This window comes from Bufo bufo, chromosome 3, assembly GCF_905171765.1.
Source record: "Bufo bufo chromosome 3, aBufBuf1.1, whole genome shotgun sequence".
NCBI classification, from domain to species: Eukaryota; Metazoa; Chordata; class Amphibia; order Anura; family Bufonidae; genus Bufo; species Bufo bufo.
Genome location: NC_053391.1, coordinates 561,352,665 through 561,375,858, shown reverse-complemented (window position 1 = coordinate 561,375,858; position 23,194 = coordinate 561,352,665).

Below are 23,194 nucleotides of genomic sequence, written 5' to 3'. Positions count from 1 at the left end.
TTCCGTCCTGGGATGCGGAGCATGATTTTCTCGGACACAATACAAAACGGATCCATCCCCCATTGACTTTCAATGAAGTTCATGACGGATCCGTCTTGGGTATGTTAAAGATAATACAACTGGATCCGTTCATAACGGATGCAGATGGTTGTATTATCAGTAACGGAAGCGTTTTTTCTGAGCCCTGTAGCCTTAGGCTACATGCACACGACAGTTAATGGCCGTGTGACGGCCGTTTAAGTAACGGCCGTCACACGGCCATTTTTAGCACCAATGAAAGTCTATGGGGCTATTCACATGGCCGTTCTTTTAACGGCCAGTGAATAGCGGCCGTCCAAAAATAGGACATGTCCTATTTTTGGCCGTTTCCACGGCAAGACTGACCCCATCGAAATCAATGGGACAGTTTTTAACGGCCGATTGACAGGAGTGCACCCGTCTAACTGCCGTTAAAAACGGATACACTTTATCTATATGGCCAAACTCACCTCATCCACAGAGTCGTGGCTGTCGGTTGCTATCCCATAGTCTTGCTGGGCGTTGGGGAAGCGGTGCTCGTGAGCTGGACTGTGGGTGCGAGTCCATCGGAATGTTTGCTAGCCGTAGTACTTCTTGTCCCTCTTCCAGGGAGCGAATGCTGTGGTCTTTGCCTTTGACTTGGAATGACAGCTGAAAACGGAAGCCCCAGCGATACCGAATCTGTGCTTTCTGTAGGGCTAACGTGACCGGTCGTAACTGTCGCCTGCGCTCTGGCGTGGATGGAGCAAGATCAGCAAATAGTTGAACACTAGAGTTCATTCCTGGTAAAGGCGAGATCTTCCTTGCTGCAGTAAGAAGCATGTCCCTGGCCTCTGAGGATGACATCACTAGGCAAGGAAGGGTTTCTTGGTTTAGTCGGTGCCCTATGTATGCGATGTATAGGGAAATTCTGAGGATCAGTTTGTGGTAGTAGAGCATGGAACAGGTTTAGTGCCGTGTCTTTCAAGGCCGCAATCTTCTCCGGGAGGCCTCTAATACGAAGATTAGCCCGTCTTGAGCGATTTTCTAGGTCTTCTAATTTCAATTCTAATTGTGCCAGTTTCATCTCGTGATAGTCAAGACGCGTTTTATCCACATCAAGAGTATCTATGATTTCATCCGTTTTGATCTCCACCTCATCCACGCTTTGACCAAGATCATGCATTTGTTTGGAGATTTCTGACACAGCATTTTGAAGTTCTTGTCTGAACAAGTTCTTTATATTTTCATACAGTTTGGTAGCATTGAACCCCTGGGCGGTGTGAGTTTATGAGGTTGGTATATTATTCAGGTCCCCTGGTGAGTTAGGTGGAGATGCGGGCTGGGAGTTTGTGACAGCCATGTCCGGGGCGGGGTGTGCTGAGTGCGGAGGAGAGCAGGGAGGGACTGTGATAATGCAGTTGCGGTATACGCCTTAGGAATCTTTCCGTATTTTGGCATAGTTAGAGAGGAGCAGGAGGTTATAGATCGCTGTTAACAGCTTTGCAGTCATGATTAAGGTATTGGTTGATATTCCGGGTCTTCACCAACACTTAGCCCCACCATTCCTATACCCGTCTACCCACCATTATCCCCCCGAAATAACCACACCACTCATCAAATGGATTTAATTGGCCACAGCAGCCATTTATTATTAATATAAATACATAACATATATATAACATAACCACAGACGAAGGAGGTCCTGGAAGCCCCAAATTGTCCACTTACAAACCACACGGCAAATCCACCTTGCCTCCAGCCGCAGTATACAAGCTCGGAGACACCCGGTGGTGGACGCCTCGCCAAACCGAACAGGTAAGCCCCACCATGAGAGTCCAGCCCCCACCATAAGGGGCCCTCTCAACCTCAAATCCCGATCCGTAGTCCCAGCTTCCAGTACCTCCTACCGCCTCGACTGCCATGACATACTTTTTTCCCCACCACAACAAACAACCCACATAACCGCCTCTTATTGCCTTATATCCACTCAAATTAATATCCCCGTTATCAAACCAACACGCCTCTCTCCATCCACGAACCTGGCTCGTTCACCTCCTTATCTCACCTCCTCACTACTTCCAAATATATGGGAGGGTGGGTGGGAGTTTTCTTTTTCCACAAAATGGCACCCCTCACCTCAGTACACCCCCATAAATAGCCCCCCAAACTCCTCCCACTATAGCAACGCCCCCCACCCCACCATTCAATTCAAATAACTTAACCCCTTAACCCACCAGACCCTACAACCAAACCTAATCATGCTGGCCTACCCTTAGCTGCGCCCTAGTCCGGCCAAACTGGACTCTGACTGCAAGAGGAGAGAATATTTAAAAGAAGAAAAACTGCTACAAGAGGACATAGTTTTAAATTAGAGGGGCAAAGGTTTAAAAGTAATATCAGGAAGTATTACTTTACTGAGAGAGTAGTGGATGCATGGAATAGCCTTCCTGCAGAAGTGGTAGCTGCAAATACAGTGAAGGAGTTTAGGCATGCATGGGATAGGCATAAGGCCATCCTTCATATAAGATAGGGCCAGGGGCTATTCATAATATTCAGTATATTGGGCAGACTAGATGGGCCAAATGGTTCTTATCTGCCGACACATTCTATGTTTCTATGTTTCTATGTCACATGTCACTGTTGGAGCGCGGTGCAGGACATTTTCGCATTACACACACGCACATGTGCCTCTGGGGTGAGCACGTAGATATAAAAGTAGTTAAGCAGTCAGGGGGTGGTTGCTATGGGCAAAAAAAGGTATGTGCATAAGGCTACTTTCACACTTGCGGCAGAGAGATCCGGCAAGCAGTTCCGTCGCCGGAACTGCCTGCCGGATCAGGCAAAATGTATGCTAACTGATGGCATTAGTAAGACTGATCAGGATCCTGATCAGTCTTAAAAATGCCTGATCAGTCGAAAAAATGCATTGAAATGCCGGATCCGTCTTTCCGGTGTCATCCGGCAAAAACGGATCCTGCATTTATTTTTTCACCTTTTTTTTCAGTCTGCGCATGCGCATACCGGAAGGACGGATCCGGCATTCCGGTATTCTGAATGCCGGATCCGGCACTAATACATTCCTATGGGAAAAAATGCCTGATCCGGCATTCAGGCAAGTCTTCAGTTTTTTTAGCCGGAGATAAAACCGTAGCATGCTACGGTTTTCTCTTTTGCCTGATCAGTCAAAACGACTGAACTGAAGACATCCTGATGCAAACTGAACGGATTACTCTCCATTCAGAATGCATGGGGACATACCTGATCAGTTCTTTTCCGGTATAGAGCCCCTGTGACGGAACTCTATGCCGGAAAAGAACAACGCAAGTGTGAAAGTAGCCTTAGATGGCAGCAATTCTCAGGAGCACATAATGGCTTGCCCAGGTGTAGGTGCATATAAGGATATTTATATATAGCACTGTGGATGATCGCTGATGGGAAGATGTCAGAGCAGTGCCTCTTGCAGTATAGTGTCCACAGGTCAGTCCACACTATGTTTTCCCTTATCTTGGGATATAGGTGTGTGGAGGCAGGAGGGGGGAGAGTAGCTGGAGGGTACCTCTGGTGTACTGTGGTGTTATTTGCATGCTCTCACTGTCCTTGTCAGAACCTCCACGTTCCACCTCCACTTCCACTTCCGGGTGGCTTTTGGAATCAGAAAAGGCCGGTGCTCCAGGCCTTGAGTAGGCCGCAAATACAGATCTGAGCCTAAATGCACAATTCGCCCCTCTGGGTGATCCTCATTGGCTGAGAACACCCAATATAGAAGAAAGGGTTCAGTATAATGGTGTTGGGGCAGCAGATGGCAGTGAATTATATTCTTGCTCTCGGGGCTCTGCCACCGGTCCACACGTATGTTTCCATCTCTGGCCTAAGCCACCCAAAATAGCTATTTTTTGGTCACCTTGCCTCACAAAAAGTATAATAACAAGCGATCAAAAAGTCATATGTACCCTCAAATGGTACCAATCAAACGGTCATCTCATCCCGCAAAAAAACGAGCCTAAAAAATTAAAATGGCTTTCCGAAAATGGCAACACAGAAAACGAGATTTTTTCTTTTCAAAAATGCTTTTACTGTGTAAAATTTAACAAAAATAAAAAATAGACATATTACCATAAGTATCGCCACATCCATAACAACCTGCTCTATAAAAATATCACATGATCTACCCCCTCAGGTGAATGCTGTAATAAAGTAATATAAAAACTGTGCCAAAACAGCCATTTTTTTGTCACCTTGCCCCAAAAAGTGTAATATTGAATGATCAAAAAATCATATGTACTCAAAAATGTTACCAATAAAAACGTCAACTTTTCCCGCAAACAATGAGCCCCGACACAAGATGATTTTTTTTCAAAAATGCTTTATTGGGTAAAACTGAAACAAGAAAAATAAAAATAGATACATTTGGTATTGTCGCATCCATAACCACTTGCTCTATAAAGTTAACACATGATTTATACTGTCAGTTGAATACCGTAAAAAACAAAAAGTAAAACTGTGCCAGAATAGCCATTTTTTGGTTACTTTGCCTCACAAAAAGCATAATATTGAGCGATCAAAAATCATATGTACCCCAAAATAGTACCAATAAAACTGTCACCTTATATTGTAGTTTCCAAAATGGGGTAAATTTTTGGAAGTTTCTACTGTAGAGGTGCATCAGGGGGCCTTCGAATGCTACATGGCAACTTAAAATTATCCCAGTGAAATCTGCCCTTTAAAACCATATGGTGCTCTTTCCTTTCTAAACTCTGCATTGAGTCAGGGTAATGAATATTGAGTTTTGTTTTGCTTTTAACCCTTGCTGTGTTACAAGTAAAATGGATTAAAATGAAAAATCTGCAAAAACAAAGTGAAATTTTGAACTGTTGCCTCCATTTTCCTTTAATTCTTGAGGAACACCTAAAGGGTTAACAAAGTTAGTAAAATCAGTTTTGAATAACTTGAGGGGTGTAGTTTCTAAAATGGGGTCATTTATGGGTGGTTTCTATTATGTAAGTCCCACAAAGTGACTTCATAACTGAACTGGTCCTTAAAAAAGTGGGTTTTGGAAATTTTCTTAAACATTCTAAGAATTGCTTCTAAAATTCAAAGTCTTCTAACGTCCTAAAAAAATAAAATGACACCAACATAAAGTAGACATATGGGAAGTAATAACAATTTTTTTCCCGAGGGTAGAAAGGGTGTGCCCTCCTTTCATTTCGTGGACCTAGGGAGCAGTGGTGTCAGGAAAGCCAGTGTGATAGACTTTCTGCAGCCAGAGCCACTACTACTCCTATCCTCCGCTCCCTCTCCCGCTCCTCCTGGGCTGCAGCACAGTCATAAATGGAAGGAGGTTATGAGACACACTGGATATCAAGAATTACGGTAGTCGAAAAACTACTCAATTTCCAGGACTGAAATCTGAGGGGGGCACTTTGTAGCACATTTATCTATGTCAGGTCATCCCATTGCTCCCCTTCCTTGGAATCTATTAGTGCCAGAGATTATTGCCCAGATTTTGTAATCCTACAGGTGGTGTATTCTTAGACAGACTGTCTAGACTTGCACCAGGCCTATCACAGGGGCTCAGGTTGGATGATAAATCTGATGTAGGGATAGACACTTTTCTCTGACTGTATACTAGTCATTAGTTGGCTTACATTGAGACAGAAATTTATGGCAGGATTGTGGCACAAAATGGCACATAGTATGGCCCACCCCCTTACCTTCAAAGCACTGCCCCCTGTCCGCTAAGTCCCAGTCTTTTTTCGAGCAAGTAATAAAATTGGAGAAACCCTAGTTGTGCCAAAACATGCGGTAATCACAACAATATGCGCCACTTTTTTAGACAGGTTCTAGGCGCGGACACATTAGTAAATCAGGGCCATTGTTTCCATCTACCATTTGCCTCATTATAAGGAGCTAAATAGCATGTTCGTACCACATTCTTGGAAGGTGACACAATGAGGACTCCCCATGCAGGACACTACCTGGAATCTTCCACCCTGAGAGAAGCTCAGTTGCTGAAACCTGCCAATTGTAGGGAAAGTTAGAAGATTTAGCTTCACTTTCATTGACCATCACATGATTACGGTTAGGTAACTTCACACCATGTTTTCAGTGTACAATGGGTCTTACACATTGCTAGGGTCTTGCCCTATTCCTGGGATTTTCCAGGCAAATTTGGGACTGTTGCCAACTACACTGCCTGGCCAGAAAAAAAAAGGTTGCACACTCTAATATTTAGTTGGGCCACCTTTAGCTTTGAATATGGCACGTATTCGCTTTGGCATCATTTCCACAAGCTTCTGCAATGTCACATTTATTTCTGTCTAGCATTGCATGAATTTTTCCCCAAGATCTTGTATTGATGATGTGAGATTTGTACCACTGCACAAAGTCTTCTGCAGCACATCCCGAAGATTCTCAATGGGGTTCAGGTCTGGACTCAGTGGTGGCCAATCCATGTGCGAAAATGATGTCTCACGCTCCCTGAACCACTCTTTCACAATTTGAGCCGAATGAATCCTGGCATTGCTATCTTGGAATATGCCTGTGCCATCAGGGAAGAAAAAAATCCATTGATGGAATAACCTGGTCGTTCAGTACGGTCAGGTAGTCGCTGACCCCTTCTTTGGGCATATAATGTTGCTGAACCTAGACCTGACCAACTGGGAGGCTCTTACCCATTTGCTTCTTTAAATCCAGGTGTGGCCTTTTTTTTGGCCAGGCAGTGTATGTCCCAGACGTGTAAATCTGTATGTCTTCATAGTTACATACTTTGGCAATTTACTCCCATTACTAAAAAAAACAACCCTATGAATACTGTGCAGTGGTTTTTTTGTATACCGTTATATTGAAGCATAGCGATTGTTCTTTCCCATACAGCTGAGACAACGGTTTACCAATGTATAGAAGCCAAAATATGTAATATGTTTGATTACTGAAGTCTATGGGCAGGTCAGACATATATGCAGATTGTCCAGGAGTATATATGGTATGACGGAAAGAACCTCAGCAATGTGCTCTTGCCTTTCCCTTGGATGCAGGGGTAGGAAAATGACAACTTGTCCGAGTGCCACTAGATGGCGCTCAGAGCAGCTGTCATTTTTTTTTAGGCTTGGCCTATAGGGGATCCATATATAGTACTTCGTCCAGTGTTCAATGTCGTGTAAAAAGCAGAATTTCTCTTGATTTCATATAGTCCATTGACTATAAAACACCACATTTTTCTCCAAAAGGGAACCCTGCAGAAAAAAAACCCTCAAGTTTTTCATCTCTTTACATCTGACCTCCCACTGTAAACCCACACAACTGCTGATAGCTTCACTGTATAGTCTGGAAGAGGTCCAGCCATGTTGATGTATCCTGCCAACGATCCCATATCCTCAAGTGTTCAGAGAGCCAGAAGAGATAAAAATAGCTGGTTAGGAAAATCTTACTGCACTGGGGATCCTGTGAAAATGTCTCTGCTGTTCGCTCCCAGGGACCTTGTTCAGGGCACAAACCCAGAGATTCTGGGTCACGTATTCCGCACTCTGTGTGTAATGCAGGATAAGATGGCTTATTATTCCTTGTTTACATCGCATGTGAATTGAAAGGGGTTTTCCAGGTAGATCATGTTGTTACCGGTGCGGCTTTTTGAGGCTTTTTTCTGCCTATCCAGATTGTTGCTGGAATTAGGCTACTTTCACACTAGCGTTTTTATTTTCCGGTATTGAGATGGGATGCGGAGCAAGACGGATCCGTCGTGACCCGCAATGCAAGTCAATGGGGACGTTTTCTCTGACACAATCTGACACAATAGAAAACGTACCCGTCCCCCATTGACTTTCAATGGAGTTCAAGACGGATCCATCTTGGCCATGTTACAGATAATACAACCGGATCCGTTCATAACGGATGCAGATGGTTGTATTATGAGTAACGGAAGCGTTTTTTGCTGAGCCCTGCCTGATCCAGCAAAAACACTAGTGTGAAAGTAGCCTTAGAGAGAAGTGGAGATCCAGACAGTGGCAGCAGATTGGTAGAGGTGAGTATCACTTCTTTTATGTCTTTAAGGGCTCGTCCACATGACCGTGTGAAGCCCGTGCCGTGGACCGCAAATTGCGGTCTGCAATGCACGGGCACCATCCGTGGGGCAGGCGCATGGGGATCGCAGACCCATTCACTTGAATAGGTCCGCGATCCTTCCGTCCCGCAAAAAGATAGAGAAAGCCCCAGAAAGCACTCCGTAGTGCTTCCGTAGTGTTCCGTTCCGTTCCGTTCTTCCGTTCCGCATCTCCGGATTTGTGGAGCCATTGAAATGAATGGGTCCACATTCGTGATGCGGAATGGCCACGGAACAGTGCCCGTGTATTTTGGATCCACAAATGCGGTCCGCAATATGGCAACGGGCTTCACACGTTCGTGTGAACGAGCCCTAAGGCATCTTGCACACGAACGTTTCTTTTTTCCTTTTACATTCCGTTTTTTGAGTTCCGTATACGGACTGCATACGGAACCATTCATTTCAATGGATTTGCAAAAAAAAACAGAAGGTACTCCGTATGCCTTCCGTTTCCGTATTTCCGTTCCGTTCAAAGATAGAACATGTCCTATTATTGTCCGTATAACGGACAAGGATAGTACTGTTCTATCAGGAGCCAGTTGTTCCGTTCCGCAAAAAACGGAATGTACAGGGACGTCATCCGTATTTTTTGTGGATCCGTTTTTTGTGGACTGCAAAATTCTGAAAAAGCCATACGGTCGTGTGCAAGGGGCCTAAGGCTGCATTCACATCTGCGCTTCACATTTCCTTTGTTCTGCTCAGTTATAGGAGCAGAAGAACGAACATAATGGAAGGGCCGGATTTGGCACTTAACTGAAGCGATCGGAACCTACGGCCCCCTTTGACTATGATGGGATTTGTTAGGTTTCCATTCAGGAGAAGGTTTTTGTAGCATGCAGGACTTTTGTTTTTGCTACAAAAACCTTCTCCTGAACGGAAACCTAATAAATCCCATTATAGCAGAAGAACGAAAATGTAAAGCGCAGATGTGAAAGTGGCCTAAGCCGCTCTACCCCGACTGCTACCAATTGTTGTTTTGCTGGAAAACCCCTTTCACTTTTTTAAATATTATTTTGATATGATTTGATGGTTTTACATACTTTATATCCTTGGGATATTATAGTTATATTAGAGACAATGGGTTCTTTAAGTTAGTGTATTATATGTGACATGTCATGTGGATTTATCCTTTGCTTAACAGGGTCCATTCACATGTCCGCAATTTCGTTCCGCAATATGCGGAACGGAATTGCGGACCCATTCATTTCTATGGGGCCGCACGATGTGCGGCTCGGCTCCGGAATTGCGGACCTGCACTTCCGGGTCTGCATTTCCGTTCCCGAAAAAAAATAGAACATGTCCTATTCTTGTCCGCAATTGCGGACAAGAATAGGCATATTCTATTAGTGCCGGTGATGTGCGGTCCGCAAAATGCGGAACGCACATTGGCGGTGTCCGTGTTTTGTGGATCCGCAAAACACAGTACGGACGTGTGAATGGAGCCTAAAGGGAACCTGTCACGTTGAACATGGTGAGCTGAAGGTATCATAGAGCAGGAGGAGCTCAGTAGATTGATATATTGGGGCACATTTTTTAAGACCAGTGTTTCTGATGTTCTTAATGAACCCTTTACTTGGCGGTGGATCCGCCGGTGTTATGAAGAGGCGTTAAGGGCGGTTTCACATCAGTGTTATGACTTACATTATTGCTTTCTATTACAACATGGTTATCACGGAAAATAATGGAATTTGTAAGACGGAATTCAAAATGGAAAACCTTTACAGGCATTCCATTTTTGTCCGTCATAATAGAGGTCTATGGGCATGCATAACGCAACCATCCGGTTTCCGTTATGCAGGACGGAAAAGAAAGTCCCGTCGACAGGACTTTCTTGCCCACAAACCTCTATTATAACGGATCAAAATGGAATGCCTCTAAAGGTTTTCCATTTTAAATTCCGTCTACGAATTCCATTATAACGGAAAGCAATAACAGAATTCATAACGCTGATGAGACCCTGCCCTAAGACTGCTTCCTAGCTGTCTACATTTAGACCAGTTTCTATGTCTAAAACAGGCATAGAAAAGGGTAAATGAGACGGGCCTGCCAGCCTGTCCCCTTCTGCGCCCACACCACGCCCCCTTTTTTAGACCTGGCATGAGTGGGGAGAAGTCACAGATTGTGACGCAAAGGACCTTTTAGGCATATTTCTGTTTGATAACTGACCCCCATACTTCTCACTGCTTTCCCTAGGCCAGTGACGACACATTCATCGGTCACATGGCCTAGACGCAGCTCAGCCCCATGGAAGTGCGATATCAAGCACAGCTCCAATACAATGTACTGCGCTGTGCTTGGTGAGCTGCGAGTGGAGGCTCCTTCTCAATCAGCTGAGCGGCGGGGGTTCCAGGTGTCGGACCTTCACCAATCAGATACTGATGACCTATCCAGAGGATAAGTCATCACTAGTGTTGAGCGCGAATATTCGAATAGCAAATTTTTACCGCGAATATTGTCACTTCGAGAATTCGCAAATATTTCGAATATAGTGCTATATATTCGTTATATCGAATATTCTGCTTTTTTTTTCCATCTGAACACGTTTCCTTTCTGCTTCTTGCTTGTGGGCCAATGAGAAGGAAGCAATGTCAAGTTCACAACCAATCAGTAATCTGTAGTCAGACCTGCTAAAATGCGAAGTTGCACTTAGTGTGAAAAAATATTCGAATCACTGCCGATGAGAGCAATCGCGAATACACTCACCTGAAGAATTATTAGGAACACCTGTTCTATTTCTCATTAATGCAATTATCTAGTCAACCAATCACATGGCAGTTGCTTCAATGCATTTAGGGGGGTGCTCCTGGTCAAGACAATCTCCTGAACTCCAAACTGAATGTCAGAATGGGAAAGAAAGGTGATTTAAGCAATTTTGAGCGTGGCATGGTTGTTGGTGCCAGGCGGGCCGGTCTGAGTATTTCACAATCTGCTCAGTTACTGGGATTTTCACGCACAACCATTTCTAGGGTTTACAAAGAATGGTGTGAAAAGGGAAAAACATCCAGTATGCGGCAGTCCTGTGGGCGAAATGCCTTGTGGATGCTAGAGGTCAGAGGAGAATGGGCCGACTGATTCAAGCTGACAGAAGAGCAACGTTGACTGAAATAACGACTTGTTACAACCGAGGTATGCAGCAAAGCATTTGTGAAGCCACAACATGCACAACCTTGAGGTGGATGGGCTACAACAGCAGAAGACCCCACCAGGTACCACTCATCTCCACTACAAATAGGAAAAAGAGGCTACAATTTGCACGAGCTCACCAAAATTGGACTGTTGAAGACCGGAAAAATGTTGCCTGGTCTGATGAGTCTCGATTTCTGTTGAGACATTCAAATGGTAGAGTCCGAATTTGGCGTAAACAGAATGAGAACATGTATCCATCCTCTGATGGCTACTTCCAGCAGGATAATGCACCATGTCACAAAGCTCGCATCATTTCAAATTGGTTTCTTGAACATGACAATGAGTTCACTGTACTAAAATGGCCCCCACAGTCACCAGATCTCAACCCAATAGAGCATCTTTGGGATGTGGTGGAACAGGAGCTTCGTGCCCTGGATGTGCATCCCACAAATCTCCATCAACTGCAAGATGCTATCCTATCAATATGGGCCAACATTTCTAAAGAATGCTATCAGCACCTTGTTGAATCAATGCCACGTAGAATTAAGGCAGTTCTGAAGGCAAAAGGGAGTCCAACACCGTATTAGTATGGTGATCCTAATAATTCTTTAGGTGAGTGTATATTGGAGCAAATAGCTTATTGGATATCTGGATATAAAGCTATTGTAATGTTCTGCCGTGCCAACCATTTTCTCCAGTCTCAGGAAACTTCCAGCAGCTTGAAAAATGTAGCCAAAGTGACCCACGCCTGTATTTCGCGTTATGAATTCGCATTAAGCGATTTTTACATTGCTGATTTTTCACATTCAATAAAATAATCTCGAATTCGCGAATATATGATGAATATTCTACAAAATATTCATGAAATATCGCGAATTCAAATATAGCCCCTGCCGCTCATCACTAGTCATCAGTATAAAAATCTCAGAAAACCCCTATAAGGAAATTGCTTTACGGCAGCCACATGTGCACAGACACAATGGTCTGGAGGGGACCTCATGGAATTATGTGGGAGAGTTTTCTAGGCATGCTCTGTTATTAGGCTTAGTGGCCAGTGCAAAAACTGGTGGTATGGTTTTTTGTTTAAATATAGATATTAACATGAAAAATTTAAAATAACCTCAAAAATGTTTCGAAATATGTTACACATAAAAACATGATTTAAACAATAGGTCACATTCTGATGACCCATTCCCTATAAAGACTATATATATATATATATATATATATATACTGTATATGTTTTGTTTTTCTTAAGCGCTATATGTCAGCTATAAAAATTGTTTGGTAATAGCAATTGTTTTGTAGTATTGTCTTTCACACCAGCGTTTTTGCTGGATTCGGCAGGGATCAGCAAAGACGCTTCCGTTACTGATAATACAACCATCTGCATCCGTTATGAACGGATCCGGTTGTATTATCTTTAACATGAACTCCATTGAAAGTCAGAGGACGGATCCATTTTCTATTGTGGCAGAGAAAACGGATCTGTCCCCATTGACTTGCATTGTGGGTCATGACGGATCCGTCTTGCTCCGCATCCCATGACGGAAAGAAAACCGCAGCTTGCTGCGGTATGCTCTCCGGTATGGGAAGGCAACCAAACGGAACGGAATGCATTTTGGAGCACTCCGTTCTGTTCAGTTATGTTTTGTCCCCATTGACAATGAATGGGGACAAAACGGTAGCGTTTTTTTGTCCGGTATTGAGACTCTATGACGGATCTTAATACCGGAAAATAGAAATGCTAGTGTGAAAGTAGCCTAAGGCTACTTTCACATTAGCATTTTTTGCGGATCCATCATGGATCTGCAAAAACGCTTTCATTACAATAATACAACCGCATGCATCCGTCATGAACGGATCCAGTTGTATTATGTCTTCTATAGCCAAGACGGATCCGTCATGAACTCCATTGAAAGTCAATGGGGGACAGATTCATTTTCTATTGTGTCAGAGAAAACGGATCCGTCCCCATTGACTTACATTGTGTGTCAGGACGGATCCGCTTGGCTCCACTTCGTCAGGCGGACAGCAAAACACTGCAGACAACATTTTAGTGTCCGCCTCCAGAGCGGAATGGAGACTGAACTGATGCATTCTGAGCGGATCCTTTTCCATTCAGAATGCATTAGGGCAAAACTGATCCATTTTGGACGGCTTGTGAGAGCCCTGAACGGACCTCACAAACAGAAAGCTAAAACGCGAGTGTGAAAGTAGACTAAGGCCTCATGCACATGACTGTTGTTGTGTTCCGTTTTTCGTGATTTTCTGCGGACCCATTGACTTTCAATGGGTCAGTTGAAAACTCGGAAAATGCACCGTTTGTCATCTCCGTCCGTGATCCGTGTTTCCAGTCCATCAAAAAAATAGGACCTGTCCTATTTTTTTCACGGACAACGGTTCGCGGACCCATTCAAGTCAATGGGTCCATGAAAAAACACGGAGGCACACAAGATTGTCATCCGCGTCCGTGATCCGTGTCCATTTTTTTCCTATCATTTGCAAGGCAAACTTGACTTAGATTTTTTTTTTCACTTTTCATGTCTGGTGATCCTCCAAAAATCAAGGAAGACACACGGAAACAAAAACGGAAACGGATCACGGAACAACGGAACCCCGTTTTGCGGACCGTGAAATCGTGTGCATGAGGCCTAAGACTGTTGAGCAGATCCTTATTCAGGACATCCTGAGAAGACTGCAGTAACCAGACACTGGTTGTGACACCTGAGCCTTCTCAATATAGATTGTCTGGGACAAAAAGAAGGACAGATCAGCGACTATTTCAGGCTATTTTAGTTTTTGATATCTGCGTCTTCTCTGGAAACATAAAACCGGCCATGGCTGTTAAATATAACACTCAGAGAATAATCCAATCAAGTCTGGAGTGGCTGAGACTTTTATTACATTTATTACACAGTGTTTTATTCCTATTTTTCATGTTTTCCCTTTTTAACGGTTTTTAGTGTACATTTCTTCTAATAGTTTAGGCATATGATCCACAAACATGGTACATTAGCAGCCAGCTGAATTTTGTAAAGTGATTTATGGGCTTTTAGGGGCATCTGTGAAAAGGTCTGATTATTTCTAATAGAATATTTTTTTCTGCACATCCTGTTTTAACAAACTCGAAATAATTCCAGCAATGATCACCAGTGCCATCAATCATTACTAGCATCACTATTCTGTCACTGATTTATTTTATTATGCTGCATTATAAACTATGGCCACAAGGGGCAATAGTGAGCACATTTATTCAATACAAAATTAATCATGTCCTAAATGATGCTTGGGTAAAGGTAATGTATCAGTGTTTTAAAGGGAACCTGTCACCGGGATTTTGTGTATAGAGCTGAGGACATGGGTTGCTAGATGGCCGCTAGCACATCCGCAATACCCAGTCCCCATAGCTCTGTGTGCTTTTATTCTGTAAAAAAAAAAAGATTTGATACATATGCAAATGAACCTGAGATGAGTCCTGTCTCTGACTCATCTCACATACAGGACACATCTCAGGGTAATTTGCATATGTATCAAATCATTTTTTTTACACAATAAAAGCACACAGAGCTATGGGGACTGGATATTGCGGATGTGCTAGCGGCCATCTAGCAACCCATGTCCTCAGCTGTATACACAAAATCCCATCGACAGGTTCCCTTTAAAGCATCCATTTTAATTGTGTGCATTGTAATTTTTTCTATGGGTGCATATACAAGTAGCGTTTTGCGCTGCAGTGTTTTCAGCTTTCTTCATCAGAACTATAGACTTGGAATGGAGTGGCAGGGCGATGTTTGAAGTCTTTCTGCTGGGAGGAATGGGTGAATGGAGATCCTCATTCTGCTGATCAGCGGGCGTTACGGCGGTACATAGGTAATACATGCTTCTGGTTCTAATACCCTTCAGCGTATGGCCACAGGGGATAGAATGTAAAGGGGTTTTCCATGTCTTTTTAAGTGATGACTGATCCTTTGCATAGGTCATTATCTGATCAGTAGGGGTCCGACACCCAGGACCCCCACCAATCAGCTGTTTCAGAAGGCACCAGCGCTTCGGTGAGTGCCCCGGCCTTCTCGCAGCTTAGCCTAGGCTATGTGAAGTCACATTCATTGGCACGTGGCCTAGACGCGGCTCAGCTTTATTGAAGTGAATGGGGCTGAGCTGCGATACCAATGTACGGCGCTATACAATGTACGGCGCCGTGCTTGGTAAGCGCCCATGGTGCCTTCTCAAACAATTGATTGTCGGGGCTTCCCGGCGTAAGACCAATAATATACTGAAGACCTATCCAGAGGATAGGTCATCAATTTTATAAGTCTCAGAAAACCGCAGATTTGCCCTGGATTTCTCCCTACGAGATCAAAAGTAAAACAGAATAAATTGACATGCTGATTTAAAATCCGCACCACAGGTCAATTTCTGTTGCAAATTTTTTTTGCATGGCATACAGATGAACTTTGTTTAAATCCCATCCACTTTGCTGCTACTGTAAAAGAATGTGGATTTTCTGCATGAAATTCAGTTGGGTAAAATCTGCAGCGTTTACGCCACGTGGCCGCAACCTAAATGTTTACTACCCTGCGTAAAATCCCTATAGATTGTAGTACTCAAGTCAATGATCCTCTATTGAGAGTTTTTTTTTCGCCAAAAATACCCCCATCCATTTTTTGCAAGCATACCAGTCTGTTAATAAGTTAGATAACATCTTACTTGTGGTGTTTTATACTATGTACAGTATGTGAACTCCCTTTTGATGTACAGCGCCATGAAGTTAATGGTGTATCAAATAGATAATATTAATAATAAATGCAATACAAGAAAAGGCCACAGCAAAAAGAGGTAAGGACAATAAATAATAACAATAGTTGTGATAATCAATGTAAGGATAATAGAATGAAATAAAATTGCAATTAATAGTCGATAATTAATACCAGTCCAAAGAAATGAATAAACTGCTTAGGACCCAACAGCAAAAAAAACAGGTAGTATTTCAAATACGGTTGATCACAGCACAGGGTGCTCGTCTGTACAGATCCCCAAATCCACCTATGGGACCCTATTCTTGTTGTATAGACTAATTGACAGCACTCCAAAGTTGCAGGTGACGTATTGTGTGATTTATTCAGCCGGACATAATTTTAGGCAATGTTTCGGGCTATATGTAGTAGCCCTTCATCAGACCCAATGGATGTGAGCAGGTGATTGAGGAGGCGGCTGAATAAATCACACAATACCTCACCTGCAACTTTGGAGTGCTGTCAATTAGTCTATACAGCTAAAACACAGGGGCGGATTAGGAACTTAAAGTGGCCCTGGAAAATTGTCATAGGCAGATCCAGATTGACCGAAGACGGCACAACACAAGTAGGCCGGGGCCAGCAGTACCTTAGTACAGCACAAAATACTGCGCCTTCAGAACCAAATACCACAGTGCAGCAGTATTCACTGTCCTGGGGCACCTGAGACCGCCTGACAGGTGCATAAGTTCCTGATGCTTCTAGCATTAATTAAAGGGGTTTTTCGAGATTTTGATACTGATGACCTATCCTCAGGATAGGTCATCAGTATCTTATCGGTTGGGGTCCGACACCTGGGGCCCCCACTGATCAGCTGTTTGAGAAGGCATCGGCGCTCCTGTGAGTGCTGTGGCCTTCTCTCTGCTTACTAACCACAGCGCCATACATTGTATAGTGGCTGTGCTTGGTATCGCGTTCAGCCACATTGAAGTGAATGGGGTTCAGTGCACTACCAAGCACGGCCCCTATACCATGTACAGCGATGTGCTTGGTAAGCTGCGAGGAGGCCGCGGCGCTCACAGAAGCACTGATGCCTTCTCAAACATCTGATCAGCGGGGGGCCCCGGGTGTCGGACCCCCACCAATCAGATACTGATGACCTATTCAGAGGACATGTTATCAATATCAAAATCTCAGAAAACTACACTTTGAAGCTCAGAGCATCAGATCGTTATCTACCTGGCCGGCAGCCATGAGGAGGGCTCGGGGCGGCCCCCTGGGCATTGGCCCTCCGGGAAATTTCCCTGTAGGGTCTATGGTCAGTCCATCCCTGTAAAAAAACTGTGAAGTAAATCTACCATATGTAGTCAAATATTGTTCATTCCTATCATTCATATCGTGCCACCTGGATATGAGGATGTAAAACCTATATCCAGTGCACCTGGCTGGCACTCCAAAAATGTCCTGTCAAAGTTGAGGGTAAGTTGAGGTGTCCTGTTATAAACTGCATCAAAAAATGTATTTTACTAGTATTAATTATCAACTATCAAGGCTACTTTTACACTGGCGTTAATATTTTCCGGTATTGAGATGCGTCATATGGTCTCAATACCGGAAAAAAACGCTTACGTTTTGTCCCCATTCATTGTCAATGGGAATAAAATGTAACTGAACAGAACAAAGTGGACCAAAATGCATTCCATTCCGTTTTCACACCGGAGAGCAAACCGCAGCATGCTGTGGTTTGCTTTCCGTCCTGGGTTGCGTCCCCCATTGACTTTCAGTGGAGTTCATGATGGATCTGTCGTGGCTATGTTACAGATAATACAACCGGATCCGTTCATAACGGATGCAGATGGTTGTATTATCAATAACGAAAGCGTTTTTGCTGAACCCTGCCGGATCCAGCAAAAACACTAGTGTGAAAGTAGCCCAATTGCAATTTTATTTCATTCTATTATTCTTACATTGATGCCCACAACTACTGTCATTACTAATTGTCCTTATTTAACCTGTACATTGGTATATCAGCCGACCACTGCCTATTTCATCACTTAAAGGGTTTCTACCACCAGAATTACTGTTATGTAGCTGACTGACATTAGCGATGCACCATTGTCAGCACTACATAACAGTATGTTTTTTACATTTCTCCCTGCAGCCGTTTGCTAAAATACACACTTTTATAATATTAGCATATTATAAAAGTGCGTATTTTAGCAAAACGGCTGCAGGGACAAATGTAAAAAACATACTGTTATGTAGTGCTGACATTAGCGCATCGCTACGGTCAGTCAGCTACATAACAGTAATTCTGATGGTAGAAACCCTTTAAAAGCATTTGTACAATATTTAATAATCCCCATAGACTTCCAGCCAATATCTGTAGGTGGTATTTTTTGCATCAAAAGTGCTGAAAAAAAAATGCACCCTAAAAAAATATATATATGGGGGCGAGTGTTAAATAGGTTGTCCGGGTTTCCGAGCTGAACTCGGACACAACCTGATCTGCACTCATTCACCATGAATACTCCCCCATGCCCAAAGCTGGGGCAAGGATATTTTCTTGTCTCATCTCACACATTAATGGCATATTACGAGGAAATGTCATCAGTGTCAGATAGGTGCGGGTCCCCCTCTTATCTCTAGAACAGAGCCCCCAAAGTAAAAGAGCGCGCTGCACATGCACAATTGCCCTCCCTTCAACTCTATAGCTCGGCTATTCTTGGAACTCCCATAGCGGTGACTAGAGGGTGTATGCGCTTGCGCGGTGTGCTCTCCTTCACTTTGAGGGCACAGTTCTGAAGATGGGAACAAGTCCCAGAGGCTGGACCAGCACCAATCTGACATTGATGGCATGTCCTAGAGGAAAGAGAGGCAATAATTCTGGCGCATCTTTAGGAGTTCCATGTGCCAGAAAATGAACTCTACCCTAGAGATCTGGGCACACCAAAAAATTGAACTAAACACATGCATATATAAACATGACAAAGTCTTTATTAAATGTAAAGCAAGGAAACTGGCAGAAATCCTCTTTGATGCCAATTGACGGGCAGGCCCTGGCAGGAAGACAAGTAGATAGTTTGGTGCCCTGGGTGGATAAATTTAAATATCTGGGATTACATATAACACCGAGGCTGGCGGATTTTGAAGAACTTAATCTGTCCCCATTGCTGGCTACTTTTAGGCTTAAAGTGAGGTCATGGTGTAGACTCTTTCTTTCGGTGGTAGGTAGAGTTAACCTTTTAAAAATGGTTATGATGCCCCAGCTGTTATATATACTGAATAATGCTCCAGTTTGGATCCCTCTGGATAGATTTAAGAAAATTCACTCTATATTTAGAGATCTTACTTGGAAGTATGGACAGGCTAGGATAAAACTGGAGACATTACAGTATTCTAAGTCGGAAGGGGGCCTAGCTGTCCCTAACGCATGGATTTATTTTTTGGCTTCCCAATGTCAGCATTTTAAGGGATGGATTGATCTACAAGCACCGGACATGACGGGGCAGATATTGCAGCATTGGCTGGGCAGTCGTGACCTCATGGGCATTCTGGAAGGTTTAGGAATGCATGCAGGGAGGGATAAACTCCCTCTTATTGAACTTATGAAAAAAGTTTGGGCAAAAGTGAAGCTGCTAAGAGGAGTGGGAGGTATTAGTGAACTTTCTCCTATTGGAAAGAACCACTTGTTGCCAGAACTAGTTGCCATACCAGGACTTAGGAACTGGGAAAAATATGGAGTGACGAGAATTGGACAATTAATTAAGGACAAAATATGTAAGTCATTTCAAAACCTGCAGCAGGAATTTAATATCCCTAGGGAGTGGTTCTATAAATATCTTCAAATAAGACATGCCCTTGAGGTCACGTTGCGGAAAGGGTGTGAGATAGCTCAAATGGAGGTGGTTCATAAGCTCGTTCTTCCGACAGGTGGGGGAAAAAGAGGGTTAATATCACAGGTGTATGCTCTTTTACTGGGAAAATTCTTAGAGGGATATCCGCTTTCAAGAATGAAAAAATGGGAGGCTGACGTGGGAGATATGTCTAAGGATAGGTGGGAAGATATATTAGAAGCGGTCCCCAAGGTGTCCTTAAGTGAACAGGGCAAACTGTCCCAACTATTTATCATACATAGAGTGTACAAAACACCGGTGTTCCTGAAAAAGATAGGAGTAAGAAGTGATGACAAGTGCCCAAAGTGTATGGAAGATGGTGCAGACTTGTTGCATATGCTGTGGTCTTGTCCAGTAGTTGGTAATTATTGGGAGGAAGTTAGAAATATGATAAATAGTAAACTGACATTGAAAATTCAAAAAGATCCTAAGGTGTGTATTCTGGGGTATGTGTCTGAGATTGGAGGGACTGAACTGGTTAAGGTCGCTGTGGGGAGATTGCTATATGTGGCCAGGAAACTGATTGCTATGAGGTGGATCCAGGGGAGTCCGCCCACACTGAGCGAGTTTGAACGGAAGGTGCATGACATGCTGATACTTGAAAAAGGGGTGTATGTGAAGAGAGGGTGTCCTCAGAAGTTTGATAAAATGTGGAGTGAATGGTTATCTCACACTCATGTGGTTATATAGGCTTGTGACGGTCAAGACCAGCGGTTAGGGTTGGGGGGGTTAGGGCAGGGTAAGGGGGGGAGGGAGGTTGGGAAGGTTAAGTCACTGGTAATTCTATGTCCAAAATTATTTGCTTTAGCAAGTGAACACGTATTGTACGGATTCATGTTAAACTGAGTGGTGATATATTTATGATTACTGTTGTTCACTGATTCCACACGGTGGATAATGTAAAGAAAAGAAAACACAACGTAATGTTTTATGTTATATTATGTATTTATTGTTTAATAAAAACTATTTGATTTAAAAAAAAATGTAAAGCAAGGAAGGGGGAAACCTTCAGTGAGGAACAAAAACAACCCTAGAGAGGGCTGAGGGGTCCACACACGAGGGCATACAGATTGCAGAAAGGGCCACACAGAAAAATGCCAATGAAATAATAAGGGTCACTATAGGTTTCCCCCTTCCTTGCTGCTGTTTTTATACATATTATAAATCATGTACATTTAATAAAGACTTTTTCATGTTTATATATACATGTGATTAGTTCAATTTTTTTGTGTGTTCAGTATATTGAATCGTTTGGGCTGAGCACGATATATTTTTTATAACCCGGTGATCAAATCTAGTGGGCCTAGAGATCTGGGGTAGACTTCACTTCTGATGTGTCCCAATTTTCTAGCACACAAATTGGTGCTCCCAAATCTCCCAACCATGCCAAATTTTGGCACAAAATTCCACCTGCGCCAAAATATGCAACTTTTTTATATATTCTCCATACGTGTGAAACCAGCCTCATGAAAGGAGAGTGAATAGGCATACATTGTGCCGTGGCAAGCTGGCAGGGCCGCCCTCATGTACGGAGCTGATTCTGAGGCTTGGTGGCACATTCCTGGCTAAGATTTCACCACTGTTTGTACGTTCCTCCTCATATCTAAGAGCCTTCTCTCAAGACCACTTCTCCCTCTACTGTAAGAACGTTATCTAAGATATTTCTGGCAAGGTTGGACTAAGCTACTAAAATCAGAGGGCCCGCCTCGTGCCTCTTCCCCGGCAGCTGCTCCTGCCAGTTAAACACCAGCCTCTCAATGCTTACGACATCCTTATTTAGAGGAAGCCATTGTGCCAGCTGGAATATACAATGTGACAGAAATCTGCTAGGATCCTGACCAGAAGTTATAATATTCTGATTTATGCCTCGTATAGTCCTCCTAGCTTAAATTTAGATATAATTTATAGGTTGTCAGGGTTGTCAGAAATGGTATTCACATCTCAGAATTATGTTATGCCATGCATGTTGGAGATAGGAATACCCCATTAACAGCGTGTGCTATTATAAGGCAGTATGACAGCGGCCAGGCTCGCTCGGTTGCCTGGGGGTCGCTTCTACCTTGTTTCCATTAGACATTGAGGCCAAGTCACAGAAAGAACACAATTTTACTAGGACTCGCAGGTCGCCGTGTAGCCGTAGCCTTACTTTATTGGACAGTGCCCGGTGTACAGACAACACTTTACTGAGGGCGAATCACCAGAGCGAGCGCCATCCAGACATCCAACAGCAAGGGGTGAGGTCAGCTCTACAGCCTGCATCTCTGGACTACAGGCTGGAATGTACTTATTCCTTTGTATGCACTTTAAAGGAGATTTCCGATGCTTTAATATTGATGGACTATCCTAAAGATCTGAGTAGCGGGGCTCCGACACCCTGCACCCCCACCAATCAGCTTTCTGCAGCAGCACAGCCAGAACTACACATTCACTTCAATAGGAGAGGTGTCAGACCCCTTTACGGCCTCCTGCACACCACCGTATGTATTTTGCGGTCCGCAAAAAATACGGATGACGTCTGTGTGCATTCCATATTTTGCGGAACGGAACAGCTGACCCCTAATAGAACAGTCCTATCCTTGTCCGTAACGCGTACAATAATAGGACATGTTCTATTTCTTTGCGGAACGGAAATACGGACATACGGAAACGGAGTAACTTTTTTATTTATTTTTTTGCGGACCCATTGAAATGAATGGTTCCGCATAAGGTCCTAAAAAAAACTGAACGGACAAGGAAAGAAAATACGTTCGTGTGCATGAGCCCTTAGGGTCCATTCACACGGATCCACAAAACACTGACACCGGCAACGTGCGTTCTGCATTTTGCAGACAGCACATCGCCATCACTATAATAGAAAATGCCTACGGACAAGAATAGAACATGTTCTATTTTTTTTCAAAAGATCGGCGCCGCGCTCCGGAAATGCAGATGCGGAGAGCACATAGTCCGTTCCGTCCCCATAGAGAATGAACGGTTCCGCACCCATTCCGCAATTTGCGGAACGGATGCGAACCCATTATTACGGATGTGTGAATGGAGCCTTATTCTGTATGAAATTGCTTGCAAAGATGGGACATATGCTATACTGCACATTATCTATCTATGTATCTCATATCTCTATCTACTGTGTATCTATTTCTACATCTATTATCTATCTCTTTCTATTACCTATCGATGTTCATCTAAAATTTCAATTTTATCCTCTATCTCTCTCTATCTATCTATCTATCTATCTATCTATCTATCTATCTATCTATCATCTATCTATCTATCTATCTATCTATCTATCTATCTATCTAATTATCTATCTATCTATCTATCTATCTATCATCTATCTATCT